We start from the raw sequence: 22,407 nt of genomic DNA, 5'->3' as shown, positions 1-22,407 counted from the left end.
TGCGAACAGGGCAATTGAAGGTATGTGCAATGATCTGCAATCGTCGCCCGGCGTTCAGACTTCCAATGGCTTGTTCAGGTCGGTAACCGCTGTCATGGCATGTCTGCTGTGTCATTAAAACAACTGGCCACTGAAGATCCGGGTGGAATAGGTCTTTAGCAACCCATACTTGCCGTAAAAGGTGACTATGTTGTCGTAAGAGGCGACTTACGGCATCGGGTGGTCAGGCTCGCTGACTTGGTTGATGCATGTCATCGTATCCCAATTGCGTGGATCGATGCTCATGATATTAATCCCTGGATTGTCTGGTCCAGACTCGATTATTTACAGACCGCCGTCATTTAGCTGGAATATTGCTGAGTGCGGCTTTAAACAACAAACCAACCAAACCAACATTAGACGTAAATGGCAAGCAAATGGTGAAAATTATATAATTATTATATTATTAACTGAAAGTCAGTGATGACAGGAGGTGTTAAAACAATATAGAACTTGTTGACAAACAAGGGGGAAAGAATCATACTTTTGTCCCTTTCTTTCGCCCAACACTAAATCTATTCTCGGTTAGTTATACTCCACCAATGGAGGCTAAGGAATTTTTTCATGTGACTTTCATTGACACGACGTTCGGTATGTTCACAAATCAGGCATCTACATGTCCGAATCATCACGGAAATGTGCCGACACGCCCTAGAATTGACTTGATGTGTCCCATGGTGTCTTCCAGCTACTAACAACACAACACAAGTACTTATCTCTCTGACGTGTTCGTTTTGAAACAATACTAAACATTCGTATCATCGACAACGTCAAATACATACATGCTTGTTACATAATCAACAACAATGTTCCAGCAATTACCACTCCCACCACCATGTCTTCATATTTAAGTGAAACTGGAATGTATTTCCATTTTGGATGCCCTTTGTTTTATATCCGGTCCCGGAACTTTTTCGCGTTCAACCCATCCAATGAAAGGCAAATGCTCAAAGGCACTGAAACACTTACAGAACCTATTACTTGAGTAACGCGACACAAAATGTAGCATCTGTTTGAATGATTTAGGTAACTGGATACGATTTCACAAAGTATGTGTTGTCTCATGTGCTTTCCACGCATTCGAAATCAATTCCTCCACAAGACGAACACCTTCCTCGTGTTTTTTTAACAAATAACTTTCATCGTGGACAGGGATGCATATAAAATTACGTTTTGGTGCCAAAGGACAAATGAATAAAGACATATATGAAATATACTACCACTACTACTACTACATCAAATCAGGGATAATCATGATAAATATTCACATTACAAAAACGAAACAAACCAATAGTAATCTATAAGCACATGTTGGTCACGATTGAGGTTAAATATGTATCGACAATCCAATTTAAAGATTTGTTATTCATGTAGTGATTCATTCTGCAATGATATTTAACATTTATCATACATGTTTTACATTTATACTCATTTTGAGGTAATTGAAAAGGTCATATAACGGTTTTTCCTTTATATGGAACATAAAATTTGACCCTTCTAAACATTCGCCATGTTTGGTCATTAGTGCGTATTTCAATGTGGCTGTCGAACCTCTTGAACAAAAGTAACAACGTCTCGTCATTCGTAGAAAGGAGAATGCCAAGTTTCAGCTTCATTGGCTCCATTGAAGACTATGTTTACAGACGCCGCCAACTTACAATAGACATTAATTCATTTGACTCAGTAAGGTGAGCTAAAATAGCCCTTCTATTCTAGACTCATTTATAAATTCAGTACAGCAATATGATCATGAACTATGTCAGTCCCTTGCGACAACGACACAATGTACATTACATTATCATTGTAAGAGTTAACTATATCTATTTTTGACGGATTTAAGTGATTAGCATTTGTCCAAATTCAACACAATATGTTTTATGTCAATTGAGTGACAGCTTATTATGAACTCTACTTCAGTTGTCAAGCTGTTCTACTCAGTTTCAATCAGTCGTATAAAAACTCCTCCCTTACACTTCCCTCATTACTCTCATTTAGATGTAGTCATCAATCAAATATGTTGAATGTATGCCACGTTAACCAGGGAGATGGCACCTTGCCGATCGTTTTCACCAGGGAACCATAATGTAATATCTGGGGGATGATGACGGACTTTGTGGAATTTGTATACACACTTAGTCATATCTAGAGGGTCTGCCCCAGGTTTGACACCAAACGTGTGCACTCTTTGTTCGTGGAATGAGTGTGCACAGGTGACGCATGTCGTCTTAAAGCACAGAATTTCGCTATCCAGAACATCGTCCCAGATTTCGATGGTCCAATCTTCGAATATCAGCCCTGATTATGATTCTTTGTCTGTGAGCATCATTCCGGTGGTAAATGTCTTGTATTACAACTTCACTTCCCCTCCACCAACGCACCCACCCACCCACACACTTACACATGCACTTGACGCTGGTACCCCCTTACGTTGAAAGCAGCGTTTTACTTAAATATTATTTTAGAAAGCAGCGCTGTACCTAACCTGGCGGCTTTTTACCTTTTAAACGTTTAACCGCTCCACTGATTTATACAGTACGCATTTCCGTCCTTCTTCTTTCTCTCTTGTCGTTTTCTCAATGAGCCTATGGGGGCACGGGTGGCCCAGTCGTCTAAGGTGCCGCGATTCGCTGTACAGAGTTGCGTCCCTTGGGCACCCCAGAAACCTATGATTGTGGGTTCGAATCCCGGTTCGCCCCAGTTATGGCGTGGTAGCGTCCGATCCACGGCAGCGTCATACCAAAAAACGTTAAAATATGGTATTTGATGAGGCTTCGGAGTCAGTATACTGTGTATGAGTGGGGTGATCATGTAAAACTGCGGCATGGTGTCTGCAGCTGGCTAGCATGTGTCCTGGGGTGGTCGGGTAGCCTAGTGGTTAAAGCGTTCGCTCGTCACGCCGAAGACCCGGGTTCGATTCCTGTCGTGGGTACAATGTGTGAAGCCCATTTCTGGTGTCCCCCGCCGTGATATTGCTGGAATATTGCTAAAGGCGGCGTAAAACCATACTCACTCACTCACTCACTCACTCACTCACTCATCGTGTCCTCTATCATAATCCACGCGTGAAGAAGGTAACATAACACCTTGTGTAGTCGTTGTTTACATTTGATCAGTGAGTGCAGCGTCATGTTAATTTTGTTACAATGAACTACGGTTATAACGAACTCAAAGGGACCACTAATTTTAATTCGTTATAACCGTAGTTCGTTATAAGCATATGTACAACATATATATAGAAAATGGACGGCACCAGGAAACAGTTCGTTATATCCGACAGTTCGTTATAAGCGTGTTCGTTATTAACGTTGTTTACTGTACTTGTCTATATTTTAATGTGTTAGAAATACGACTACGAATCCCTTCGGTGTACGTCGTCGAGGACAAAACAAGACGAGAACTTCTTTGCTAATAACGATATGAACTCCTTTCTCAGCAGTTTGTAATTGATGATAGGCCTTAATCGATACATTACTACTTGTCCATGTTGTCATCCCAGCTAATTGCAGACATTTGTCTTCTTATCGGTTACTTCGTCACATTGAGGTTAGATTAATCAGGAATATCATCTGGGCATTATCTAAAAAATAAACAATATTCACAGCATATCCATCCAGCTGTGCACAAGTGATAGTGAATAGTAACAGCTATAATAGTTACAGTTTATCTATTCCACGAGAAAACCAAATTTACCAAATATGCAGTCAGAATAGTTTTGACGAAGAGTACCATTTTCTCCTGGTGACAAATATAAACACCATTAACACAGAGTATTGACCAGGCTGCTTTCATGCTGATCCAAATTGTATGACATTTGCATTGTTGTTAGCAAGTGGTGATAATAATTATGCTCTTATACAAATTATCTTTGTTTTTTATCATACATTGTTGAGAAGATGCATATATTAATGCGAAGAAGAATTCTCTTTAAAACACAATGCCCACTACTCTGCTGTATATGAACATTATGTATGTTGTGTGGATTATAGATCTGTGGACTCTTCAGTATAGAACAATGATTGATTGATATAATAAGTGAATGAGTGAGTTGGGTTTAACGCCGCTTTTAATAGTATTCCAGTTATATCACGGCGTGTCAGCTTAATGTGGGAGGAAAGCCCGAAATGATGCAGACGTTTACCACTTCGGTGAAACCCACGAGCACGGGTATGGTACTGACAAACCTAGAAACCGGGATTTAAACCCACAATCATAGGTTTCTGGCGTGCCCAAGGGACGCAACTATACACGGCGAATCGCGGCGCCTAAGACGACTTTGCCACCCATGACCCCTATGATAAGTAAACTAACAACTTCGTAACAAAATATCCACATTTCATCTGAATATATTATTGTAGTATCTTACAAAACGTACACAATCGTACACTATTTCATGTGAGAGAAAGACGTTTTGATGTACGTGCCCTGAGTGTTTAATAATACTATGTTGGTTGAGATGTTTCACGTATTTTAAGTGTATATATGCACTACTTCACAATTACCTGTTGCGTTAAAGCCCCTCAATGTCCATCAGTATTGAACGACCATACCGATAAATGGCATAATATAATCCGAATGAAAAACATATCCTGCACGCAGATTTAAGAGGGACCAAGGGGCAGTATGGTTTCTGTCTATAAACGTATGTGTTTTACGTAATAGTGCACCATCCTGGTGGCTAATCAGTAGTAACATACAGAAACTTCATGTAGCTTTTCATTGATAAAACCCTATGTGCTTTTTGAGATTAATATATTCAGATACATTTTATTCAGAATTCCAGACCATCTGACCCATTATATATTTTACACATATAAAATTTATAGGTGCATCTAAATATCTCCTTTGTTACAAAGGACTTTGTACAACACGTTTGACAATTTATGTATTTGTTTGTGAAGATGTACATAACTGTCTGGCATCCAAAGTACAAATTGCATTCTTTTGCATAAAAAGGGAAATAAAACATGACATGATCATGACTTTCATCTTTTATTACAAAACAGGTGTTACACAAGACTTCCGGATCATATAATTCACTTTTACCTTCACGGGAGTTTTGTATTAATACCATGGCAAGAAAATTCACACAAATGAAACACGGCTATGGTGCTGACAAACCTAGAAACATAATCGGGGCGAACCTGGATTCGAACCCACAATCATAGGTTTCTGGCGTGCCCAAGGTACGCAGCTATGCACAGCGAATCGCGGCGCCTTAGACGACTGGGCCCCCCGTGCCCCCTGGGTCACTGCAGCAGTGATATGATTACAGTGTGTAATTACTAATGTTTAACACGATATAGCTGACACATTGTCGATTCGACGTCAATGTTTAACAAAACACCACTGTTGTAATTCTAGCTAAAGAATTCATCTGGGCTAGGATGATGGGATGAAATATCACTAATTGATGTCGATGGACGCTTGTAATCGTTTGAAATTTATGGTAACTGGTTGATGAGAACTCAGTATGACAGTAGTATACAGTTTTGTATATGGAGTAAGATTGGCTTATTGTTTCGTGCTTATAATTAAATTTTTACAGTTCAAACCATTTCAAAACGTTTCTTTAAAACTTCATTGTTTATAATACCTAACTGTTTTAATATGTTTCCAAAGTGTAGGGACATTATGTCTCCTTTGTCTGTTTAGTGTAAACAGCAAACATTAGACGTATCCCCTCTAATGATGTCCATAAATGTCAATTAACACCTACTTGCGTCTCCGGAACTTGAGCATAAATTATACATGTTCGTGGGTCAGTGACCCTGCTCCGTGATATGTAATACCTCCTGCCTGTGTACAAGTAACATCGCTGGTCTCCACAACGCGAACATTTGCCGCTGTCCTCAATAACAATAACCATGGTTGCTCTCGTCTAAATATTAAACACTGAGTTTTGTCTTCCTCGTCTCACTGAACAACCATTCGCTGGAATCCATGCAGGTAGCAAAGGTACTTTAAGTCCCCATGGTCCCCAGTATGGTGATCTACCTTCAGTTGCTGGCGATCTATAGCCCTTTTTTATAATGTATTATTCTGTCTAGTGGTGTAATTTTATGGTTCCATGCTAGTTTTAAATTATAATATGTGATAAGTCTAGTTATTGTACTGTCCCTTGTTGACATGATTTTATAGTTTACATGTATTTATTATGTACAACCTTTGAAAGTCACGAAATGGCTGAAATATTGCCGATGTGACTTAAAATCTTAACTCACTCACTCACTGAACAACCATCCGAGGGTAAAACGTATGCTCATGGACAAAATCATTATCCAGACTGGCTTCTTAAATTATTCTCGTATTCTTTCATCTGTCAGTAATATCCCATTTTTCTGTAAAATCAATCAAACAAACAAGTACTTTCAAGAAAGCATGATTTGCCTTACTGTAATACCAATCAATAATGACATGCCTGACTGACTTCTCATACATTGTTTCATGCTTATGTATTTATAAAACAATCCCGGCTGGCAATAGTGTCATTAATCTTATTTTGCTGTAAAAGCAAGCAATTAGTGGTTTCGTGTATCCATGGCATCAAGTGAAATTGATGGCATCCAACATTATTGATGTATACATGTACAAAATGAGAATGACTGTTCCCTTAATAATATCATAATTCCGAAAATCAACTAAACTGATCATGCACGAATTGGCCGTCTTCACTGTCCCTGTCAGCCGTCTTCACTGTCCCTGTCAAGAACGTTGGCCGTTTTCTCGAACTTTCATTTGGCTGTTTTTGACAATGGCCGTTTTCTCTGTTTCCCATATAAATTTACAAAATTTTCTATGAGCCGTTCTACACTTTCTCTCGCTTTTAATCCCCATATTTGACTACCACATATAAGTATTGGCACATGGCACTGTAACAATTATGTTATACATATTAAGAATACAATTTAACTGAAAATGTTTACCATCTGTGCTTGAATATGAAATTAAGTTCATATCACATTTACAATAATTCTCCCAACCTACGCACAACTATAAATGCATATAAACAATCTTGTTCTCATTCTCATTTAACATCCGAATGCGATGCATATATAGACTCACACACACCCATCTTCACCGTCTAGACTTTATATTGTTCCATAAGTGCGTCATGCAAATTAGAAATATCAATACCATTCCCAACGGTACCAAACCGCAAGAAGGCAAAATCGAACTGCTCTTATGACACTCAATAGCAAGCGTTAAGCAGTGATACATATATTATCGCTTGGCGTCTCTAGTCGTGTTTACCATCGCCTTCATTTCACGTATTGACTAATGGAACTCAGCGAGGGATATATGGCATTAGACAACTTCTCGATCAGTATGCCTATTTCGGTCATACCAGCAATACAAGACATAGAACAATATGCATAAAACACATCTGGCATGCTCAATGACCGACAAAAGATATTCAGGGTAAATAATCAATATTTCAAATAATTTCATTTCCATTAATCTTCCTTAATCCCTTGCATAAGCATGCGTATATGTATATGTGTTCAGGAACCATGTACTCAACCTTCTCACTGATGCACAAAGTGTCGTTTGTTCGTTCATCATTGTGTATTTCACATAGTTTTTATTTATTTTATTTTCAAATCTTATTTTATTAACATCAGCAGTTGTAGATACAAACCAGATACATATTTCTAAAATGAATGATTGAGTGAGTGGTGTTTAACGCCGCTTTTAACAGTATTCCAGTAATATCGCGGTGTGTCAGCTTAATGTGGAAGGAAAGCCCGAAGTGATGCAGGTCTTAAACGGTTATCACTTCGGTGAAACCCACGAGCACGGGTATGGTGCTGACGAACCTAGAAACATAATCGGGGCGAACCGGGATTCGAACCCACAATCATAGGTTTCGGGCGTGTCCACGGGACTCAACTCTGCACAGCGAATCGCGGCGCCTTAGAAGACTGGGCCACCCGTGCCCCTATTTATACAATGACCAGTGCATTGTGTAATAATGCATCCATGTGATATACGTATATTTATATTCTAAACATTCACATATTGTAGAATGACAACACCCAATGATGCCAATTGTGTCATTATTCCTGACAGTAACTGTTCTACTGTATGTTTCTATTAAAGTTTTTATGAAGGCTAATATGAAAGGGATGCACCTTTGATACAAATTATATACATATATCTTTTACCAGCCACAATGATTAGTTTCAGAAGTATATAATGAATCTTCTGTGTATAACCCCAACAGTTTACTTTGGAGATATTGTTAAGTACAGACCAGAAAGACTAAACATAATGTCATTCAAAGTATACATGGGTTAGCGACTCATTCTCAATTTAAAAAAGGGTACAATTGATGTTGTCAGCACGCTTCATTGGAAGTGATTCTCTCTTTATTTATGTAGTTCGGTGTAACAATTTATTTCGAAAATCAAGAAGTTTCAAATCCTTGGTACGCTTTCCATGTAAGAAAATAATCGAATGTTGTCACTTAAAATACACATCGGGTGATGTTTCAATTAGGTCATCATAAAGTGTCTTGTACATGTCAGTCACTCAAGGAGACTTTAATCCAACCCAATAAATATCAGTATTCCTATCATTTACAATAATGTCACTCCATTGAATACTAAGTATTAACCGAAAAAAAATTAAACTTGTACTTTTTAATTGCATATTATATTTTCAACAGCTCAAATGACGTAAATCCTTCAAAAGATGTAATGTAGGGCCTCATGAACCGTTTTTTAACTGACTCGGAGGTAATTTGTTTCTTTACATTGATAACGTGACTCTTCTGAAATCGCATTGATAGCATTACCCTTTTGGAGGTTTTCTCCCAAGATTAAAATCAAATCTCTCCAATTTGGGATTCAAATTTTTAATTGTTTGCACCGAGTTTATGTTTTTTCAAAAGAAACAAAACTCTGGGCTGATAAATGCTGGTTAAAGGAAATACCTTTTTGAAATGAAAACAAAATCAGAATTAATTAAATGTCAAAAATCCAACATTTGTTGCTCATCTCTATGGTTTTTTAATCAAATTAACTCTCTAAATTTGGTCAGTTTTAGAATTCCAAATAACACTAAAACATATTATATTTAATTTTTGCTATAAAGACCTACAATGTATACATTTTGAAGTTGAATCTTGCGCTTAATTCCTTGGACCTCAAAGTTAACTGCATACCAATCTTCCTTTGTGCATTCAACTTTAATATTGCGTCCAGACAAAGATCTCAGCCATATAACGTTTCTTAATCAGCATCCTGTTTTAAACCTGAAAAGCGTCAAGTGTGTTAATGGCATGCGCAGGTTTTTAAGCTTTCCTCGATATCATATAACAATAAGTGAAGGCCTACAGTCATAACTTCATATTCTTGGTTATTTAAATTCATGTCTCTGAGATGCCTTTTATTTCTTATCATGTTTTCTAAGATTTGAGCTATTACAATAGATAGATAGATAGATAGATAGATAGATAGATAGATACTTCCATTCTCAAAAAAACATTAGGCAGAGCCGTTTTGTATAATTCAAGAAGTTGCATAGTCAATAAATATATGGATCCATCTTGATACATTTGGACCAGATCTCAACTTTTCCAGATCTTATATTATATTATGAATTATTTTGACAAACGCATTTTCAAAAGTCCATCAGTAATAACGTACCAAGTTATGGGTTCTATTTGTCTCAAGGGAATATCATATCGATTTTACTTGTTAACAGTGATACATCTACCCAGAATAAAGTCAGTCCTGTAACAAGAAGGGGAATTGGAAGCCATCGATGCCAGGCAATTTATTGCTTTTCATGTCTTTTGCTGCTTTGGATAATTCTGTCTATACCTATATTGTCTGTTTTAGATGATGCTATTGTTAAGGATGTAAGGATTGAACATTCATTGTGCCGAAAAGCCATTTATATTTTTATAGAGGGTGCATTTAATAATTACTTAAAGTACAGTTATCATTGACAATTCTTTGTTCTTTGTGTGTTTAACTCAACATTTAATCATTTTTTCTGATGACATAAGCCAACCTAGTGATTGTCTCTGTTTAAGACTTGATAGGACTCAGTTTTTATAATTATTATTCACTACCAATGTGCCACATTGCGGGGAATAGTGATAACTGTTTTCTTGTTCTGTCTCTGTTTTTTTTTCCAATACTATTTTATGTTTTGATAATTGACCTAAGATATCTTCGATTGATTGAAAATCTTGTCTTATTTTGTTTTCCAATTCATTCACTTTTTGTTAATAAATTAATATTTATTTTCTCCTTCTCTTTTCAATCTAGACACCAAAAGAGAATGATTTGTCTATTACAGTCACGAGAAAAGTTTCAAGGAAAAGGGTATCACTTATAGATAATTCAAATAAGTCATCATTTTCATCATTGTTTTGTTTGGCATATTGTGTATTTCCCGCACTTTTTTTTATTTTAAGCAGAATAAGAAGTAGTAATTGAGATTGCAGAGTGATCCTACTTTTTCATGGCAAGTTGGCTAAGTCAATTTTTAACGCCTAGTGAGTTTGTTTCCACCAAGGAAATGATCTTGTTTCTTTAGTTTCTTCACGTCGTGTATCCAGCAGATCATATTTCTTACCATCTCTGCACAATTTTAAACTGCAAGATGACAATGCCACACACAATCATCCGCAGGTCGTTACCGACATGTCGCCAATACAGCATCTGTGGGATGTTCCCACGCCAGTGTAACGCCAGAGACCCAGCACCCGCCAATGTGGCTCCCCTTGGGGTAACTCTACAGGCGAAATGGCGGGCAATACCAAGGGCAACCATACATAGTCAGGTTTATCAACAGTATGCCATCAAGGTGTCGTGCATATATCAACGAACATGGTGGATACACCACATATTGATCTAAACTGTCGAAGGAAATCTTACAATATCTTCAATAGTAGCGTGAACAATGATACATTTCCTCTGTTATCTCTTATATTAGAATTTGGTTTATCTAAACTTGAAAATTATAATTAAATAAAATGGCCGTTAGCATTAAAGGAAACACTATTATGTATTTTAATATTAATCTCATTTATGTCTCATTATCAATTCATCTTTTTCTGCCATGTGAATAAGAGTTTTCCTTTCTCCATTAATTTCTTGGCGCATATATTTCTCTCCTTGGCTCCTTGACAGTTAGACCCGTGAAGATTCCGGGGTAGAATAGGTCATCAGCAACCCATACTTGCCGTAAAAGGCGACTATGCTTGTCGTAAAAGGCGACTAACGGGATCGGGTGGTCAGACTCGCTGACTTGGTTGATGCATGTCATCGATCCCAATTGCGTGGATCGATGCTCATGATGTCAATCACTGGATTGTCTGGTCCAGACTCGATTATTTTACAGACCGCCGTCATATAGTTGGAATATTGCTGAGTGCGGCGTTAAACAACAAACAAACAAACAAATCCTTGACAGTTGTCATCATTGTTCTTTTTTGAGGGGTAGGGTATGTACATTGCCTGGCAACACTGCAGTTTACCGGGCACAGCTTATTACGAACAGTTCCGGGACCAGTAAGCAACCGTGAAGAGTATTTCCTTTTATACAATCTAGGTTACGGGCCTCATTTATATGGGCACATGCCTGCAACAATAATATTAGGTTTTAGTGAACTATATGGACAGACTTGGCAGGAATATAAAATGATATTATAATTGATTTGATTGTATTCCATATATGTGAAGGGTCGGCGGATTAGTAAACCTACCTACCTGTAGGGTGTGTTGAGTATATTGTTTAAGCAGGTTGGTTTTGTATGCGCACGTGTCGTGTTTTGATAGGACGGTTCGAATAAGATGAGAGGAGTCAGTGTTTTGCATTATTGTGTAAAGGGCACCACGAGTGGAGCAGGATGGCGCCCCTATCTGCGTTTGACGTGGATTCTCGAACGCCTCGATCCCTTTTCACCCTTGATGAAGAACTAACGTACATAACGTACATAAATGTGTCATGAATGTTGACAAACATTGAGTCAAATGAGTAACAAGCAAAATTAAATTCAAACTAAAATACATGAACAGCTGTGTTGGTCTAGAATGAGTAAGTGAGTGAGTTTTTAACGTCACATGGGCAATATTTCAGCCATATCGTGACGAGAAGTTATAAATTTCTAATACATATAAATAAACTAAATAAAAACATGTTATCAATGGACAGTAAAATAACTAAAATATCACAGTAATATTTAAAACTAACATACAACCATAAAAAGATAACAATATAAGTAACAATACAATATAAAAAAGGCTAGACATCGCCAGCAACTGAAGGTCGATCCCCATGCTAGGTTCCATGGGGACTTACAGTACCTTTGCTACCTGCATGGACCCCAGCCGGATTCACATCATCCCTTCAGGTGATGGCGACGATTGGGAAATGTGTCTGGAAGTTAAAAGAACACACATTCTACGATTAAAACTATGATAGGAATACGTACTTTGAATGATGTGGACTTACTTTACCCTCTCAGGGGGACAATAATTTTACAGTACTTTAACCTCCGTCAAGGGCACATCCACAAACGATCTCAGAGTTCACAATTAGACACTACCAACTTCAGAAACAATTATGTACATCAACATTTTAAAAAAAGTTAAATTTCTTTTAAACAAGCCTATAATTAAATGAGGACTATTACTATTAAAACGATTCTTAAGAGATGATGATTTGATTTGTTATCCCTTGTGATGGCAAAATGAATACAGTCAGGCAGGACATGCTTGACAGTGATTCTCTCGTCACAAGGGAAACAAAATCGAGTATCCTCACCTTTCAATAAATATTCATGTGTATACCTGCTATGGCCAATACGACATCTCCGTATTATGACTTCTTCAAATGTGGACTGACAACCCAAGTAGGTGTAACCAATTCACAATAGGTTTTTTTTATTTCATGTAATTTATTTATACCTACTTGGATGTCCCACTTCTTTTGCTTCAGATCTCGGATATAGGATCTAATCACAGGCTTGTAATCATTGTATGGGAGCAAAAGTAGTGTGACAGATTTGTTGAGTGCCGCTTTAGCTGCAGCATTAGCCATTGTGTTACCAATGATGCCAACATGGCTGGGTAACTAACCAAAGACGATGTCGTATAATCGCCAGTAGCAAGTTTATCAAATAATTAAATCATTTCTATTAAAAGTGGATGTTGACATGACATGTAATGAACAGCCAGTAGGCACAAAAGAGAATCGGAAAATATGATAAACTTCTTTTATTTTTACTGTTTTCTGATACATTGTAAAGCTGTTAAAATGGCTTTGACCTCTGCTGTGAAAATAGAACTATTATCGGGTAACCTGGATGAGAGAGTCCTGGATCCAATGACAGTGGCGCTGGCAACAGCACCACTATCCTTTGATCCATCTGTAAATATAGAATTGTAAGTGTCATTTGTGTTTCTTAATTCATTATATTGTTGATGATAAATGTAGCTGATTTGTTTCATCTTTCTTGAGTTTAGTTAATGTTAGATCCACCTCTGGCTTTACTTACTGCCTTGGACAAGAAGACAAAAGCTGCGTTAGGGCTATATTTTAGACTTAGACTTATTTAAGCAGCAGAAATATCAGACTGTACCCTTATTCCAAGTGGAGGGAGAACAGATGATTTTCTATTGTGGAGATGTTCGTAAAGGGGGTTAAAACACAGTTGTATGCGCGATTCGAGTTTTTAGAACGTAATTTAGAGATAAACTGTAAGGATAATTAAATTCGGCATTGTTTATAAGATGGTTCATCGGCCTTAACGTACAGACTGCCAATAGGAGAAGTACGTAGTAGGTCCAGAGAGTTCGATCACATGTACACGAAGAAGAAAGTGTTGTCATTCATGATCCACCACGTAAGGGTTTCTCTATGTTAATTATGTATGAAATTCAATTCCAGTCAGACAGTATCCATAGATATTCCAATATGTGTTGCCACATGTGCTTATAACTAGTGGCAATATAGTCATGAAGAACATGACTTTAGAAGAATCCTGTCTCCGTGTGCGTCTATGTCTGGACAACCAGTAATCACCAACCGAAAAAGACGCCGGATGTTGATCATCTTAGCTTAACGTTAACCATTATCCTATTCAGATATATGTAACAACCATGTTGTGTTGAACATCAATTGCTACGAGTTGCACATGCATTTTAATAACATTATTCAACAGTCAAACCGCCGGTATTTATTATTCTATGTATTCTACATGGATTAAATAAACTGCAAATATTATTTATATTAAAAAGCATCAATCATATATGGCGTAAATGTTAAATTAGATAAGTAAAAGATATAAAACTCTCCGTATTATCTTCTGACATCAATGTGGCTATTACAAATAAGGGGCGGTGGGGTAGCGTAATGGTTAAAGCGTTCGCTCGTCACGCCGAAGACTCGGGTTCGATTCTCCACATTGGTAGAATGTGTGAAGGCCAATTCTGGTGTACCCCGCCGTGGTATTACTTGAATATTGCTAAAAGCTGCGTAAAAACATACTCCCTCACCCACTATTACAAATACCTCTATTTTACCTTTTTGTAGCTTATGTTCTAAAACTTTGGAAATAAATTCATCCGTACCTACATGTATGTCTGATGACGAACAAAGGCCACAATGTATATTCAATGTTCCAGAAAAGCTATAAAACACGTCTTTTGAGTTTAAATTATGTCACTGCAAACACGAAAACGTCGTTTTTTTCCGTATATGGTCATTGGACGGAAAAACGACTAAAAATTCATTAAAATTGATTAATTGGTCAGCGTCTAGAAAGTGTCCAGAAAAGGGTCGAGTTTTTCAAGCGTAAAATGGACGGAAAAACGGTGCTTTTTGCTCCGCCTTGTACAACTGTTAACGGCCAATCAGATGGCGCTGGTCCCCCGACGCACGTGATGTTCAAGGCTTCCTTTCGGACGCTTTAGGTTTCGTATTTCTGGCATGCCTTGCTCTAGTATCTGTCGCGCGCAGTGCAGCGAGATTTGCTGATAAGCTAGTTTTAGGATATGTTACATGTTAATGGAATTCAGACACGCGCCAAGAAGTCAAACCAAACAATGTTACCAAGTTTATTGTGGTAACGGCTATGTACAGTTACCCCTATCGGATAATGGGTTGTGTTTCATTTGGTTATAACAATAACTAATTTTTTAAAGTGAAGTTTACAAGATATACGACTTGGACGCGAGGTCGGTCACATGACGTTCTTCACGTGACTGTATTCTTGAAAAGGCGTAAACACTGACTACTTCCACATTCCTGGGGAAAACCCTTGGAATTCCCTGGTACGAATTCATACAGAAGCGTGTTTGCAAGCCCATTTAAGGATAGCCTCGCTACAACCCATCCCAAAGAGAAAAAACACGAAAACAAATCCAAACTGTCGAAGTGACAATTTACAGAAATCTATGAATTTACCTTAGTATCTATTTGACACATCTTCACAATCACCTTTCAATGATCGGCCAATTGATCAGTGATGTCAAAGGCTTGAAATAGCCACAGGTTAATTAACAACTTCCGAAATATCTCCCGTCACGTTTATCGTGTCGGCCATTTTGACGTCTTGTACTTGATGTAAATGTATTACGACGCTCTGTCATTGTAATTGACTTACTGAGGTAATTCTGTAAAAGATCTTCTCATCTAATGAGGATATTGTTTGGAATATATTTCTTGTAAACATACTAAAACATATGTTCCTCGCTTTGGGGGGAACTATTTTATTCCGGGGTGGCCCATTAAATCTAGTAGTAAGTCAAGGCACCATGCGTGATCTGTTATTTTATGTGTTTAAATTACGATTTGGGGCGTTAATAAAATACACTGACGCAAGTATATTCTATTCAAATCAATTGGACAATTGAATATGCTTTCTTTTACATATTACATAACATCACTCCACAAAATATGAACAGTTGCAGTAACACAATACGGTAATCGCATTAAACATCATTTTCAACTGTACAGTATTTCAGTATTTCAGTTATATCATGGTGTATCAGACTGATGTGGGATAAAAATCCGAAGTGGTTCAGGTCATCCAATGGGTGTTCGGGAAAAGGTGAGCGTATCCTGCCCCACAAGTGGCACCCGTCACAAACACATGCAAGGACAAGTCAATTGTTCACCTGAACAAAGCACGGAAACACACAATGATGCCCGTCCTCAGTTTTACCGAGCATGTAAATTATTTTGTCCGTCAAAAACATGGACGAGTATAAACAATATGTTCATTCATGTAATACATGTCATACATTTGACAAAATGTATTGACTCGGAGCATTATTGTTAATCACAGAGTATGCAGTTGAACTCATCACCCATCCCATATTGATAACCCTTCTTGAAGATCTATGAAATCAGAAGCCGCAACACTCTATCTTTTAACTGGCATGTCAGACTTCTATTTCATTACTCAGTTTTATTTGCACGGATTACTATGGAAGGGACATTGTCTCGTTGTCGCATTGAAGCCTTTACAAAAACAAGCAAAACGTGTCAAAATTAACAAAAGCGCGACAATTGGCCATTTGTCGCATTGTCGCGTGTTCGCATTGTCGCTCTTTGATAATCCTTTTCTTTATTTTATAAAAGGGCGACGATGCCGTAACGCGACATTTTCAAGGTCAAAATATGTCTCGTTGTCGCATTGTCGCCCCATCACAAATGTGTATAAAAGGCGTAAAGTTCAGTTATTGTTACAGTTAGGAAGTTCAACCTGATAAATGTACATCTTGAAATGAAAACACAAGTCCGTCCGCGAGTCCATAACGTTTTATTGTGAGCTCTTCTCTAAAAGTGCTTAGTGTTCAACTCCCAGTTCCAAACACGTAGTACCTCCTCAATAATCCACATACCTCCAGTGCAGTGGTCTTCCGGAAGATCTTACTCTTGACCGTATTAGACAACTGACGAGTGCACGCCTGACCTGTGACCTCGTTGCAACCCTCGTGATGTGTTTGCCGAAGGGAGAGGGGTAGGAAATGTGTGCTCCAGCCCAGCGCAGAGCTCGCGACACACTGTATACTGATGTATACAGTATATTGCAGTTGATATACTGTATACTGCATGTGATACTTATTTGCGGAAATGTTACAACTTTCAAGATTCAAGATTCAATTTGCATATATTTCATATACAACAGACCGCCGTCATATATCACTGGAATACTGCTGAGAGCGGCGTTAAAACAAATTGTTTTCATAATGGAGCGCTGCAGTCATTTAAAATAGACCCGTATACATATGTACATGTAGTACCAACTCACTCTATTTGTTTCGAATATTCAGCAGAAAATATATTATTAACCAGGTCTTTGGGAAAAGATATCAGATTTTTATAAGCAGCCACATAGGGATGATAAAGGACCCCTCGCTGATTAGGTTCTTGTTTACTTAAGAGCAGAGTTGGCCATGTTAGATGATATAACCAAAATCCGGGAGCTCCGGCGGGGGGCAAGCTGGTCTTGTTAGTGTATGGTATGAGCTGTGACGTTGACCCAAGAGAATAATGTAAAACATGAGACCAACTCAAGTGTATAATGATTGGGAAAGTCTAGATTTCCACAGCTCTAGCCTGAAATTAAGAATTGTTCTATGCTCCATTTTAATTGTATTATTTTCATTTTGTAGACATGGATGGACCAACCAGGAAAGAAATTGATGGAATATTAATATCACATGTAACCACTGATCCAGTTAAATTCATCACACAATAATAAATTAGTATTTGACATTACGGCACTTGATTAATAGGGCATGATCATGTACATGTTCACTGTAGTAATGTACACACCAGTCAACTTGATTATAATTTTTATCAAAGTGTAGCGCGGCATCAACGATTACTTTATGATATCCTCACTTGTCATCGATGTATTGACATCGAATAATGGACGGCAATTCGAAATTCTTATGGATAGCTTCAATAGGGACAGCGCCGGTGTCAGTACAATTTTCCTAGTTAAAATAAGTATCTACAAAATATAATCTGAAGCAGACAAGAACAATATTTTTTTATTAATGCTTACTTTCATGGATAGAATTAAGGCAATCTAGGCTTGCCAAACCGTTCTAGACTTGAGCTGGATTCCTTTTAAATTAATTCTGTATGGTCTGGGAGACGAACGGGCGTCAGTATTGCATGGAGAACTGGGACAGCCTTAATCAGTGTAATCGGATATGTTGTGGAGTTTCGGTTTTGGGCTGTTTGCTGAATATATAGAATTGCGAGTTATGTATACTCTGTATTCTTTCGTCATGGTAGCATATATATTTTCTATGTTGCTTTTTGAATTATCCACAAATAATGAGAACTACAATGTAAACCTCTCTCTGGAGATATGCAATACTACTACTGAAGGGCATATCTGAAAAATTGGACTTCTCGACAAATATTTCTTTCTTAAATACTACCCGTTACAGGCATTCTGATCATTATATCATACTTTGTACAGTTTAAAAGTCAAATAATGGCAAATTGTGTATCTTTCTACATTTTGAATTATTTATATTTTCTGAAATAAAACCTTAGCATCAGATAGTGATATACACGAATATGATCTATACTATTATAAATGAATTATCAATTTCGTATTATGAATTAGATAAACAGAAATATGATAGTAAAACAAATTATTTTAATCTATTCTTGTGAATAGGTAACGAGAGATCTAGGCAACGCACTAACGTAGCCATTTATGAAAAATGAAATATTAAAAGTTTAGGGGTTTGAACATGCACATTGAATGACAGGGAAGAAAGCAACGCAATAATTAAATTATGAATCAAATTATGTTATAAATATAACAGAATATTTAGAAAATATAAGTTTAATTTCTCATTGTTGGAAGGTGTTTAATAATTATATAGATTTTGTTTGATTGTTTGTTTTTTAACGCCGCACTCAGCAATATACCAGCTATATGACGGTGGTTCGTAAATAATCCAGTCTGGACCAAACAATTTAGTCATTATCATCAAGAGCACCGATCTACGCATTTGGGATACGATGACATGCATCAACCAAGTCATCGAGCCAAGTCGCCTTCGTACAAGCATGGGTTGTTGAATGCCTATTCTAACCCGGATCTTCACGGGTATTTTTTTAAATAATAAGGTACAATGAAATTCTGTTTATGTCCATAATAAGTGTGTATAAGTAGATGGATAATATGTCCATACACGCCAAGTAAATGGTATATGCATTAATTTAAATGCAAATGATTCAATGATGAGTTCTTTCACAAGTCCATATTTCAAGGCATGTATTTGATATTCATAATAACTCCACAAAAGCTACACAATGACAACAAAACGGTACCAGCATCACAGGTACCAATAATACATGAGATACATATAATTACTTTAAAGTTAAAACATGTATCTAAAAAGAAAATTAGAAGGATACACTTCCGACATTTTTCGTATTTTGTTTTCGTTTGGAGAGAGAAGTTGTGATTGGTATCTAATGGGTGCAAACAGGTGTTCCCTTCCGTCCAGGCCTTGCGGCAATGCTATAGCCCAAAATGAGACAAGCCTTGTTCAACAGGTTCAGACTCAAATTTCTATCCCACTTGGGCTCCTTTTAAATTTAAATATAATTTCTCGTGTCGATATGTGTTAGAAGAAATGAAATATTACAGCACTGGTGAATAGGTTATATGCGCATGTCAGCGTCGATCCTATAATATCCTTTTATGCAAAATACATATATACTGATGAATTAAGGTAGTAATACTACGCAAATATATGTCCAGATGTATACATCAGTATCATCTCGTGATCTTAATTCGTGCTTTGATCCCTTTTTCTACCGGAGATTCTGGGGTGTTACATCACACCAGAAAGCCAGGTCCAAATTCAAGTCATAATTTCATGGTCCGTCTTGTATGTTGGAAACCAATATCGCAATATGGCTAAATATTGCTGAACGTGGTATTAACCCGATTACTCACATAATTATTCCATTTTCTACAGTCATCTACGAACACTATCTTTAAGGAGGTATATATCTGTATCATCCAAATGTCCATACATATATGTCCACATTTATATGTATAAAGCAAGTCGTCCTGCACTCTTCCTTAAAAGATAAATGTTAAGCATTTCCTCTGTGTGGATTTATATAATGTAATATCGTTTTAATGTAATGCTGATGCAGTAAACGTACCACAGACCTGATGCTAGAATAACATCTAATTTCTGAAATGAACATATTTTACAGAAAAAAACAGTTGTTTAAACAATACTTATAAAATATAAGAACAAGGAGCCAAGAGCCAAATATTGGTTTCGGGGTCTTATGACAGACAAACCTGATGCCTTTAGGTATAAAGATAAGTAAGTATAGATGTTGTACATATTCAAATATGTTCGTGATTAACCCAACCTTGAAAAATATTGAAAGATGAGTGGTAACTATTTATGCCATTATTTCAAATTAGAATGAGAGCACATCAGGAAAGCATGGTACTTTAATATACGTATCTTGTTAACCCAATATTCTTTTTTAAGTAAGAGCAGCATGTATATCGAGAGTATAGGTTTGGTGCGTGACTTATCACACAGTACTTTCAGAAAGTGTGCATATTCTGTTTATCGGCAATAAATAACATAAGACGATTCATACGGGTAAATACGATTTACTTCAGAACTAGTATAGATTATTTAAGGTTAGGGGGAAATGTATGTAATTAACAGAACTTTGGCCGGGTTTGAAGTATTTGGGTCCTGGCTTGGGCTTTGTGTTGGACGTGTAGACGGCATTTCCAGGTTTGACGTATCAATGACAAAAATGATGTCAGATGTCTCTGCCTTTTCGGGTGAACAATTGGCTTGCCCTTGGATGTGTTTGTGGCGGGTGCCACTAGTGGATCGGAATGAGCTCGCGTTTTTGCGAACATCCAATGTCATCATTTATTATGATGAATCATGAAACATGCTCCTATGTTGTCGCAATGGTGCAGTTGGCGCTACTTTTGGCAAGGGTTTCTCATGATAATGGAAATGCTTATGTTGCTTTTGATGACCGATAAACATGAAAAGATATAATGTTAGTGTATATGGTCATGTAATTAAGAAACAAACGACTCGTTTCTTTCTATATTAGATGTCAACATTACGTACAGCCTCTTTTAGGGTGTTAAATTAGGAAAAAATACACGCTTTACAATATTTACCCGCACTTAAATAATGATGATTCCTTGAATAGAATCCGACAGCGGCCATGCTAGATAAATCCTTTTTAGGATTTGAGTTTGGTCCCGCATATTCTCACAATTTTCTCGTCAATCATCTGTACCTTTTCTCCCAATACCGATTGTCATATCACTCTCACTTTCGGATTCTCCAGCAACATTTATTGGGAACAACTCACTAGACACATACCTCTCAAAAATAAGGTCAAATTTACAATTTTTACTTTTCAAGTTGCGAGTGCATGTTCGAATCTCAATAAATGACGTCATGATAGAACAATGTTTTATCGTGAAATAAATATCGCTTCCTTCTTTGTTCTTTGTGATTTATCGCGTAGCTATCTTATATCATCAAATGCCAATTTCTAATTGCTTTATCATGACGTATCCGTGTCATGTAGCAATAACATACACAAATATCGTTGACTTCGACGTTGAATAGTGTCATGAAATATGATTATCCTCTTGTGTGCAATATTTCTGGTTGATAAATCTAACATATTCTTACTTTAAGAATAGCGACTATACATTATTATATATTCCTTATCAGGTCTCTGTAACATTTGCAAAATGATACAAATATAAAAATACAACTGAACCGAAATGTAATGTTTTAATATCCTTACGTTGCTGAGTGCAGCGTTTAACAACAAACAAACAAAACATAATATCTTTAAGAATTATGCTAACAATTCCGATGCTAAAAATAATCTCACAATCTCCATACCTCTTTCTCTCTATGAAAACATAATAACTTTTTTTTAATAATCTGAAGGAATAATAATGGCAATACTATCATAATTATCATCATTATTTATGTTACTTATCCTCAAGTGAAGTAGTCCTCCACACTATACATTCAGTGAAGAAGCCCATGAACATATGAACTATGTAACATACATTCATGGAAATTAGATGAACAGTTGAAGTTAGCAAATGATATTATTCGGTCGAACGTCTATCAGCCATCTATTCTATTCATGAAGAACATTTCACGTGGGACAAACAGAGGGAATTATGACTATCGACTTGCTAATTATTTTTTATATTCATGCCAGCTCGAACGATCTATTGGCTTGATTTATTGTTATGGTATCCACAAAATAAGTAGGATCCGATTTTTTCCGTTTTTGTTGAAATAAACTGAATAATATTTGCTG

Source organism: Haliotis rufescens, unplaced genomic scaffold, assembly GCF_023055435.1.
Source record: "Haliotis rufescens isolate VD_foot unplaced genomic scaffold, xgHalRufe1.0.p SCAF_5, whole genome shotgun sequence".
NCBI lineage: Eukaryota > Metazoa > Mollusca > Gastropoda > Lepetellida > Haliotidae > Haliotis > Haliotis rufescens.
Note: the sequence above shows the minus strand (reverse complement) of the source record.